The 10,928-nt window shown below is 38.1% G+C and overlaps 1 pseudogene; it reads left to right on the top strand.

Annotated features, from left to right (window-relative positions):
- Positions 1–6,560: 6,560 nt before the first annotated feature.
- The window catches only part of LOC109378006 (small integral membrane protein 19-like), a 4,887-nt pseudogene continuing 519 nt past the window's right edge, over positions 6,561–10,928 (top strand).

Here is a 10,928-nt window from a genome sequence, read left to right as displayed (position 1 = left end):
CAGGTAGCCAGCTATGATTAGAGCAGTGCTTCTCAAATTGTGATCCCCAGGCACTCAACATCACATGGGATCTTGTTGGGGTCGCAAATTCTTAGTTCACACCACACACCTATTGAATTAGACTCTGGGATGGACTCAGCAATCTGTAGTTTGATAGGCTGTCTAGGGGACTGTGATATGGTCATGCTTGAGAACCACTGGACTACAGCCTTGGGTACCAGTAGTAAGAAATGTATCTATACTAGGTGACTATTTATACAGTTTACAAAAGCAGTTTTATAAGTAGATTTATAAAGTATATAAATTACCACTTTAGGCTATTTACTAGAAAATACAGAAAGGTTAAAAAGCATAATCTTATCTGATATACATATTAATATTTGGTAAATTGTATAAATGTATCTTTTTTTGAAACATTGAGCCATAATGTACATTCTTTTTTATTCCATTTTTGTTCACTTAATAGTTTATGAGCATTTTCCCATGGATTTTGAATTCTGTCAATCAGCCCTAAAAGCTCATGGAAAATATTTTGAATGACTACAGAGTATTTCATCATGTGGTTAGACCATAATTTAATTAACCATTTATTACTGTTGGCTATTCAGATTGTTTTAATAACTTTTATAAATAATACAGTGATGGAAAACATTTTACATGGTTTTTTTGTCTGTATTTCTATTTTTCTATAATAGATTCCTAGAAGTAGAGTTGTTGTGCTGAGTACCTATTCTGTTTATCTGTCTCTCTTTTTCTTCTGGTAACAGACCCATATTCTCTGGCTACAGTGTCCTAGACTGGGCCAATTATGATGCCCATTCCTTTGACCACATAGATCCAGGGGCAGTTATGTGACTCAGGCTGTGCCAATCAGATTAATGACGGTGTATTGCAGGGAACCATGTTCTTCCTCCTACCGAGAGTATGAAAAAACCAGCCAGCTGGAGGAAGTCATGAACTGGGAAGAGAGCAGAGATGAGGGGGAAATGCAAATTTTCAATGGATTCTAGCTTGTTTTAGTCTTTTAAGACAAAATCACTTAAAAAAAAATCTAGTTCAAGTTGGATTTATTAGTCCCTGACTGCTATATAGGAACTTGAAGGGTAGGAGTATGATTGCAGTAAGTCTGAGAATGTTGACCATCTCTATAGTATTTAGCCTTCCTATTTGGAAACATACCATGTTTCTGATTATTTGGGTTTTCTTCTATAATTCATAGTACAATTTTGTAATTTTTTTCATATAGGAGCAACGTATTCCTTATATTCTTACACATGGTATTTTGGATTGCTTTTGTTATAATAAGCTTTAGCTCTCTATTAAATCCTTATTGCTGTTGTAACTGATTAGCATGAACTGCATGGCTTAAAACAACATAAATTTATTATCTAACTGTTCTGGCGATCAGAAACTACGTAAAGATGTCAGCAGGGCTGTGCTCCTTCTGGAGTTTCTAGGGGAGAATCTATTTCCTTATCTGTCTAACTTCAACAGGCTGACCCTCGTCCATCTTTGAAGCCAGCAGAGCCAAGCTGAGTCTTTCTCAGGACACTTCTCTCTGCTTCTGATCCTTTTGCCTCCTTCTCCCCCATTTAAGGATTCTTATGTTAACGTTGGGCCCACCTGTATAATCTCCTTTCTTTAAGATCAGCTGATTAGCAACCTTATTCCACCTGCAACCTTAATTCCCTTTTGCCGCTTAATTTAACAGTCACAAATTCTGGGGTATTAGGATGTGGACTTCTTTGGGGGACTGTATTGTGTGTACTGCACCCCCTCATCATGCGTATCAATTGGCTACTAATTTTTGTATAAACATATATCACGTCCTGCGTGACAAGGGCTGGGAGGCTCGAGGAAGGGCAGCGAAGGGTTAAGAAATCACAAGTAGAGTTTCTGCGGGCCAGGGGTCTCGTCTCTGCAGACCGAGAGAACTGAGCAAGCCCTGATACTGGAGGGCGTGAAGCTTTTATTTACAACTGTCACAAAGAAGTCAATTTGAATATCTACACCCAGTTAATTGATTCAATTAGACTGGCAGCTGCTTCACTGAAACTCATTGTGATTAAGCACGAGTTGTGCTTTCACACATGGGTATGATCCCCAGGGCGGCCTCAGCATTCCCAGACCACCTGATAAGGAAGTTTTACCAAGATCATTCCCTCGGGTCTTAGCATTCCAAGAGACTTCCTTATGACTTCAAAGGATCAGTACATATATGTTAAATGTGCATGTGTGTATGTGTGTTTGTGTGTGTGTGTGTATACAATTTTTCTGCTTTCACAGCAAAACTCCCCAAACAATTTGCACATTTGCTTTTGACATTGTGTCTTAAATATATTGCAATCACACTTTCATTCTCATCATTCCACTAGAAACTCGTATCAAGGTTATCAATTGCCTACACTGCCAGCCCAAGGGTTAACTTGTGGCTCTCATCAGAGGCGGCTTCCTGATAGTCATGAAATCTCAATGTCTTGGCACAAGGAGAGTTTATTTCTTCCTCATGCCACAGTCAGATGAAGTTTGGAATAGAGGATGACTAGATGACTGGGACTCACACTGTCATTGTGTCACCCAAGTCCTTTCCAAATAATAGTTCCAGTAGCCCCAAGAGCCTCAGAGTCCTCCCCTGCATCCTCTGCATACACCTGACAGAAAAGAGAGGAAAAGCATGTAAAATTTACTTTTTTTAAAAAAGGAGCTAGCGCTGTAAATGATATACATCTTCCACACCCCATTCGGCATAATCCAGTCTCTTCCACCTAACTGATGGTCGTCATGGAAGTTGGATCTAGTTGTATGGTCAGGAGGAAAGGAAAATAGGGTTTAGGAACATATGGCATTGTATCTGCTGTATCACCATCATGTGCATTTGATGCAGTGGGTACTCCTTTCTTGGGCCTTCAACTCTTTCCCTGAGACCAACCCAGATCGTGCCTGGAGAGCTCAGCCAGTTCCAGAACCAATGTGATCTGCACCAAATTTAGGACATGTGTGATGATTTCATTCTGTACTTATTTTCTCTCCCCAAACTTTTATCCCATTTTCCATTTGTCTTTATTAGCGTTCTGTTTTTCCTTACTAGTGAATTTTTTACTCCTTTCCTGACTGTGGTGATATTTTGCCATTTTCTACACATTTTTTGGAATCCATGGTCCATTGTGAACAATTCCCCCCAACTCCCACACTCATTAATCCCTTCAAATAATTTTCTCTTTATTTTGATAAAAGAACTTAAGTATGAACATTTCTCTGTGAGTCTCTCTAGCAGACAATAAACAATTCCATTAGTTCACATCAAAGGGCCAGACGGGGGAGTAGGCATTTTCCTTAATAAAAATTATGCTTGTTTTTTCAAAGCCAAGTCCACAATACTTTTGTTGCAAACTTTGGCTCTATAGAATTTAATATCACATTACTATTAATAATAATAACACCAATGAAGGTATATAGCATTTGTTGATGTATTTGCCAAGCACTCAAGATTTATATGTGTCCATTTAATCCACAAAACAAAAAATTGTTTTCCCCTAATTTCAAAGAAAAATCTTTCTCTCTTCCTTTCATGGGTCACATTTCATTTTGTTCAACCTCATAATTATTATCTGAAGGCCTTTTCTGATCATTTTTCTTTAGTATTTTCAATATTTGATTCTATCAAAAACCCGTTTTATAATCACAATAGCTAACGCATACCATGTGCCAATTATGGACCAAAATGTGATGTGCCTGATGAGAACTGTCATACTTAATACTTCCAGATAGTAGTACTTTTTACATCCATTTTACAAAGCAGGAAATTGAGGCACAGAAATATTTAAGAACTTACCTAAGATTAAGTGGTTTTATGAATGGAAGAGCAAGACCCCTGGTGGAGACCCAGGTGGATTCCAGGCCCTGTGGATATAGTCGTGGTTTCCCAGTTGATGGTGCATTTCTCATTTGGCCCTTGACTCCCCACACGCCAATTGCTCTGCCTAAGCCCTGCTCCCCCTCTTTATAGCTATGATTCCTATCTCTAGATAATGCCCTTCACCGGATCTCTTTTCACCTATTTTATAAAAAGATAATTTATTCAAATTAGAAATGAGGTGGGGATTTTTTGTATGTATTCATATTATTTAAAAAATAATTGTGTCCAAATACTTCCTTTGTCACTTCTCAGTTTGCAGAATCCTTATAGTAAAACTAGAGTTAGGCTTTGACTTTCATGAGGTCATCAATCAGCTATCTTTAAATTCTTGCGCTTGTAGTCATTTAGGAAAATTCTGCTAAATAAGATAAAAGTCTAGCACTTAAGAATCAAACACAAATTCAGCCTACTTCAGTTCTACAGAGGTTTATATACACGATAGGAAGCACTGAGGGGAACGTCTGAGAAAGATTTTAAATTCGAAGTTCAACGATAATAATAAGCATGTTACATAAAAAGAAAATGAATAACCAACGTGTGTATGCCCTTATCTGGACAAGTTCACTAATCTATGGATTTATAGCATGTGTTTCAGCATGCAATAAGCACAAAAAGTATCTCATCTCCTTCTTGGCTAATCACATGCTTATAGTGAACTCTGTAGTAATGAGATTATACACAAGGCATTGTAAATCTAGTGGAATAAAATACGCTGTGAGGTAACTTGATCCAGAAAAATCTCCTGGCTTTTCTCTGAACCACATTCAATAAATTCTGATAATTCTAATTTAGACAATTTATGTGCCCAGATGAAACCTAATAAAGATATCTTTTCCAGTATCATTGTTGGAGAAAAAAGTTCCCATGTTTATTAGTAGCTGAAGAAAATTGAAAAGATTGAGGGTATGTTGAAATTTCCATTAATAAAATATTTTAAAAATGTTTGTTAGGACTTAGTTATAAGGAATGCAGATTATATTCTTATTTGAATACCAGTGTTGACCTCAATCCAATGACACTTGTCAACTTTGAAAGTGAAGAGTGTAAAACTTCATGGATTTCCATGGTAATTTAACTTTGCTGACCCTTTTCATCAGTTTTTGTTTTTAAGGATTTGAAGTTCAAAGGCAAGTCCACAGTTTAGCCCATTACAAAGTAGCATATGCTCAAATCCATGTGAACTGTACCAAATGTTAACCTAATTTTAGTGGATTTCTTTGGTTTCCTAGAGAAACTGCAGCTACTTAGCACATGTTTCCTAAATTTCTATTTGATTTTTCTTCTAGCTCCCCTGAGGTATGATTACATACTCACATACTACTTGAAGTATTTTCAACAGAAGCTGCAAGAATATGTGCAAAATCAAGGGTAGAATAAAGTCAATTGTCCAAATAATGCAAACCAACATAATCTCACCTTTAGTCCTACTACCTGTTAATAAATCATAAAAGTTTGCTCTTCCTTTTCTCAGAATATTTTTTAATCAACTTAATGCGTTGGTCACCAGGGTGCATTATTGTAACAATACCATTATCAGCAGCATATAAAACTCTTCTATGATTTTAATTCTAGGCTTCTGACCTCTAGATGTTTTATGTTTGTATAAATTTATATTAGGTCATATAATATTTGCATAGATTTTTTAAATGTAACTTTAAATCACCAGTGGCTGAAAAAGTATCATGAGATCTTATGCTTTATTCATTGTTGCATTTAAATCTGTTCTGCTGACCATAACAGCAGCAGTGTAAAGAAGATATTTTCTAGTATCAGTCATGAAGGTTTTGAATCAGAAGGGAGGAAGCTCATGTGGGCACCATACTTCCCTTGGGTCTGATGCTGGTTAATGTAAAGCTTATAGCTAAGGGGTGTTATCACCTCCTATGACACAGAGTTGGCCAGAGGCCCAGACCAAGAGCATTTAATTGGATGAATGATTATTAATTCTGAAGATAATATAAATAAAAGGATTTAAAGAATGGTGTTGTTATGTTCATCACAACTGCCATCTCTGGCAAATTTAATAGTTCCCATCCTCCCAGCACTGGCAGACCAGCCCAAGCTAATGTTGGGGAGGATTTCAATATGAGAAAATGTTTAGGCTCCTGTGATCACCAAGGTCTGCGGCTCAGACTCCAGGCAACGTTGATGTAACATTATCTGGGAGCCACCAGATGTCGTACACACATTGTTCATTATTTGATTCTCCAAGTATACGCAGTTAAGTACTGGAAAGAAAAAAAAAAAGTTTCTGCAGCTGTTAAAAGGTTAAGAGGATCCTATCCAGAGCAGTGTTGAGTTCACTGATAAAATTTACTTCCTCTACCTTTGTACATGTAGTTTATAAAAGAACTTCTACCTCATTCATGGGAGGCATTTTAAGTTAACATGAAACATAATCATTGTTTTTATGATGATTTGATTTTCCTAAACACATTTAAAAATTTTTTTTTTCCTTTCAAGCTGACTCGTTGCTTATTTTTCATTCATTCAATGTACGACTCCTGATTGAGGGATTTCTCTTTAATCATCACTTGCTAGCTGCTGGGGGTGTAGAGCTAAATAAGATTGTCCCTGTCATCAAAAAAAACCTTACAGTTCAGTCAGGAAGTTAGATTGAGAAGTAAACTAATAGAGCACTGCTATGGCGTGGTCTCGGGTAAGGTTCTCTGGAAGCAGGTGCTGAGATGAAGCTTGGGGTACAAGGTGTTTCTGAGGGATGAACACGGTGAAAGGATGGGGGAGGAAACAGGATTGGACAGGAAAATGTCACACTGATGCAGGTCTGCCGAAGTGTTGGCCAGCACACTGGGAGACTCTGGAGCAATTGCCCATCAGAGGGTCTTTAATTCTCTTTGCTCAGTGGCCAGAAGGGAGCTGCCCTCGGAAGGGCATGACCTTGGGTGAGGTGGTTCTCTGTGGCTGAGGCAGACTCTAAAGCTGTCAGCTGAAGGCTGTCTGAAGGCCACACTCCCTGTGAGCTGGGAAGAAAGCCCCATCTTGTAGGAGATCTAGGTCGTACGTCTCTGTATGGTCAATACACAAAATGCAATGGGATCCCAGGAGAAAGTCAGCTCAGCCTTGGGGGTTAGTTCATTGATGGTTTAAAGTGAGGCCACAATGAACCGTAGCAATAATAATAGTAATAACAACTTAGACGTATTGAGTAACTAATGTATGTCAGGCATAATATTAAATTCTTTGCATGGATTATCTCGTTTAACATTCACCACACACCTAGGAGATAGATATGTAGTGATCATTTTCAGGTTATAAATGTGGTTTTAGCAAATGAATGATTAAGTGACTTTCCCAATGCTAAGGAATTGGATTTCATCCCAGGCTGTGCGATTGCAAGACCCGTTGGTAATAAGCGTGTGTACTCAGGAGTGTGGGCTGGGCTGTTACTTTAGGGGAAATACGTGCATAAAGACATAAACTGCCTATCAAGGTTCCTAACCTAGAATATAAATTTAATAAGTATTTGTTGAAAGAGGTAGAAAGGGAGGGAGGGAGAGAGGGATGAGGGGGTGAAAGAAGGAATGAAGAAAGGGACAAAGTCATATTTAAAGAACTATAATAAGATGCATATGGCCAAATAACCGAGTCTCAAGCCCTGTCAAGAAGCTCCCAAAGTTTTCCCAAAAAGAACTGAATGGGTATTTCGGCATGATGTTCTTTGTGTTCTCCTTCTGAGATTATTTCCTCCAATTCACCGTTTTTTAAAGCTGTACATGTGATTGGGAGTTCTTTCTTCAGTGCATGTCACAGTTATCTTGTTCTTTTGGGATTATTTACAGAGGCCTTTCTACTTTACCGGACGACCTGGGGCCTTGGGGACCACATGGATCCTGCCTCGAGAGTCTCACCATCCCAAGAGCACTACAACAGACTGCCGACTGGATTTGACATCTAAGAACTTGATGGTCAGGCTTTGTCTACTTCTATTTTCGTGTCTCTTTCCCAGACTTCTCCCTTGTCTGCACGTTTTGTGTTCAGCCCATCTCATCGGCCATCCAGCGGAACCTGTGCTTCTTGCTCAGTGATCAAGCCCAATGGGAATGTGTTTCCACAAGACACATGCCCGATTTCAGTAAAATTGAAATAGCTGCATTCTTGGCAATCTTAACTACCTAAAGCAGATAATGTTGGGAAGGGTTATTTAAAAAAACTACATATGACGCTACTTATGATAACTGTGTAGGCCTATTATTATGGCAATTTGTTTTTTTTTAACGTATCATCGTGTTGATGAGATTTTTTACTTCCTGGCTATATTTTAACATATGTGGCCCTATTTTAAAGCCCATGCTTTATGGTTTCTGGAGTTGAGAACAGTACCATATACAAATAAAGCCTTATATTTAAGATACTATAATGATAAAGAATGGTGAAATAGGAGAGGTGGGTGATGATGTATTTGTTTATTACATGAGTTTGGAAGAGGTGGCAGGTCAGAAAAATCCATTTTTTAAACAATTTATTTATTTTAATACTTTATTTACTTATTTAGACATGCAGTATTATTTTATACTAATTTTAGGTGTACAAACTCAGACAATGAAGTTAGAGAACTCATCCTAGAAAAAATGCTACATACCTCACTGCTGAATATCACTATAATCACCTTCAAAGTACTCTCCTTGGGAAGCTATGCACTGATGCCAGTGCCTAGTCCACCCTTCAAAGCAATTTTGGAACTATTTTTCTGGAATGGCCACCAGGGCTGTCATGGTATTACCCTTGATGTCCTGAATGTCATCAAAATGTCTTCCTGTCAATATTTCCTTTATCTTTGGGTAAAGAAAGAAGTCATTGGGAGCCAGATCAGGTGAGTAGGGAGGGTGTTCCAATACAGTTATTTGTTTACTAGCTAAAAACTCCCTCACAGACAGTGCTGTGTGAGCTGGTGCATTGTCGTGATGCAAGAGCCATGAATTGTTGGCGAAACGTTCAGTTCATCTAACTCTTTCACGCAGACATTTCAGCACTTCCAAATAGTAAACTTGGTTAATTGTTTGTCTAGTTGGTACAAATTTGTAATGAATAATCCCTCTGATATCAAAGAAGGTTAGCAACATTGTTGCAACAAGTTCATGAACTTAATTGTCACACCTCATACAGCGTAGTGGTTAGAGAAAAGTAAATTTTGATGGGGCTGCCAGATAGCCCTCTGGAGCTTAAACTTCTAGCCATATTTTAAATTTCTTCCAGAAGTCAACTTAAAAAATTTATAAGAATCTCTATAAAAAGGAAAATGTGGCTTTTGTGATAAGCTAATGACATAGGCCCTAAAAAGGCCCTGAAAATGTCTGATTTTCTACCAAATACTGTTGATCTGGGCTGGCACCACTGTGATGTCTGGGGCCAGAGCAGGAGTTTTACCTGGAATAAAATTTAGGAAACAAGACCTGAACAGTGCATGCTGGAGAAAGCATGTGCTTAGCATCAAATCCAAGGTAAAATGAAGATTAGTAGACAAGACATGAGGTGATCAAGTACAGATTTGAAAAGAGCGTTGACCAAGGCAAGGGGAGGAGATGGGCTGAAAAGTCCAGGGCACAGGTATTTAATAAAGGCAGGGTTGCGGAAGCATCTTCCATCTGGTTCAGGGAAGGGTTAGTTTACCTACGCCTAAGGTTGTCAGTCACTCTGGAGGGTGGTTACATTGACATGGGGAGAAGGAGAAAGAAGGGAGGTACGTGATCTCAGAAGACACGTTCTAATTTGTTTTCTGTTTTTCTGTGATATACTTACATATGTAATGGTGATTTTCAAAGTACTGTCACTTTACTAGAGGACAGCATCCTACATGGAGCCCGAATACAGAGAAGAAATCGAGGCAGAGCTGCAGCGGTTGAAATGGGTGGCAATTGGAGTGGTGCCTTCCTCTTCTTCTAAGGGGGCCCTAAGATGAAACTGTTAGCAGTTTCTACGGGGTTATGATATTTGAGAGGAATTATGGGATTAAAGAAAAATTCTTAGCTCAGAGTAAATTAAAATTTTAGAATGTTTTTGTGTAGATATTCTACATGTGCTATTAACTGAATATATAGTTATTTTAATAGTCTTTTAATTGAATTCATTAAATTGAATTTTTTGTATTATTAGGTCATTTACAGTATAATATATAGGTTGAGAGTAACTCTAAATCCAGACTGCCTGGGATTTTGTTCCAGGTTCACCACTTACCTTAGACAAATTCCTTATTCTCTCTGTGCCTCAGTTTCCCCAGTGGTAAAATTATATCTACTTCATAGGTACTATTGTGAGGACTAAATTAATTGATACATATAAGCCACTTAGAATGGCCCTTGGCATATGGAGTGTGTTATATAAATATTTTCAATTATTTTTGTCATTATTAATAATATTTTCTGTACGTTGCATTTGCAAGCAGATTGCAAACTTCCTGAAGTCAGGAGCACTATTTATGTTTCTTTTTATCTTGAATTACTAGAATAACATTTTGTATGTAATAGATGTTCAAGAAAGTAATTAATAAATTAACCAAGTATTAATTGGGCACCTGCTATGATACAAAGAGAGGTACCCTTGGGGTTTGCAAGCATAAAGAGGAATAAAACAGGGCTCTTGAGAAACCTGCAGTATAATGACCTTAAATTAAGTAAAATATAGCATAATTAAATATAATTAGGAGTCCGCCCCAACTCCGGGGGAAAGTGCCCCCAGTGGAGTAGCCTGGTCGCCTACCTCCTCCGGAGCCAACAGCCACCATGTGTGGGGTTACTACGGAGTGATGGGTGACAATGGCTCTGTGGAATACAGCGCTCAGGAGACCTGGAAAGAAGCCACCAACGTTTACTTGGTAGTGATCCTCATTAGCTTTGGTCTCTTCACGTAAACCAGGAGGAATAAAAGGAAAATTATGCAGATATTCAGCGTGCCACCTACAGAAGAAAGTTTGTCAGAGCCCAACTTTCATGACACAATAAGCAAAATTCGTTTAAGGCAGCAACCAGAAATGTATTCCATTTCTTTTTTTTTTTTT

The sequence above is a fragment of the Hipposideros armiger genome, unplaced genomic scaffold (assembly GCF_001890085.2).
Source record: "Hipposideros armiger isolate ML-2016 unplaced genomic scaffold, ASM189008v1 scaffold_1687, whole genome shotgun sequence".
Taxonomy (NCBI): Eukaryota; Metazoa; Chordata; class Mammalia; order Chiroptera; family Hipposideridae; genus Hipposideros; species Hipposideros armiger.
The sequence above is the reverse complement of the archived record's forward strand: the minus strand, read 5'-3'. Positions and strand labels throughout refer to the sequence as shown.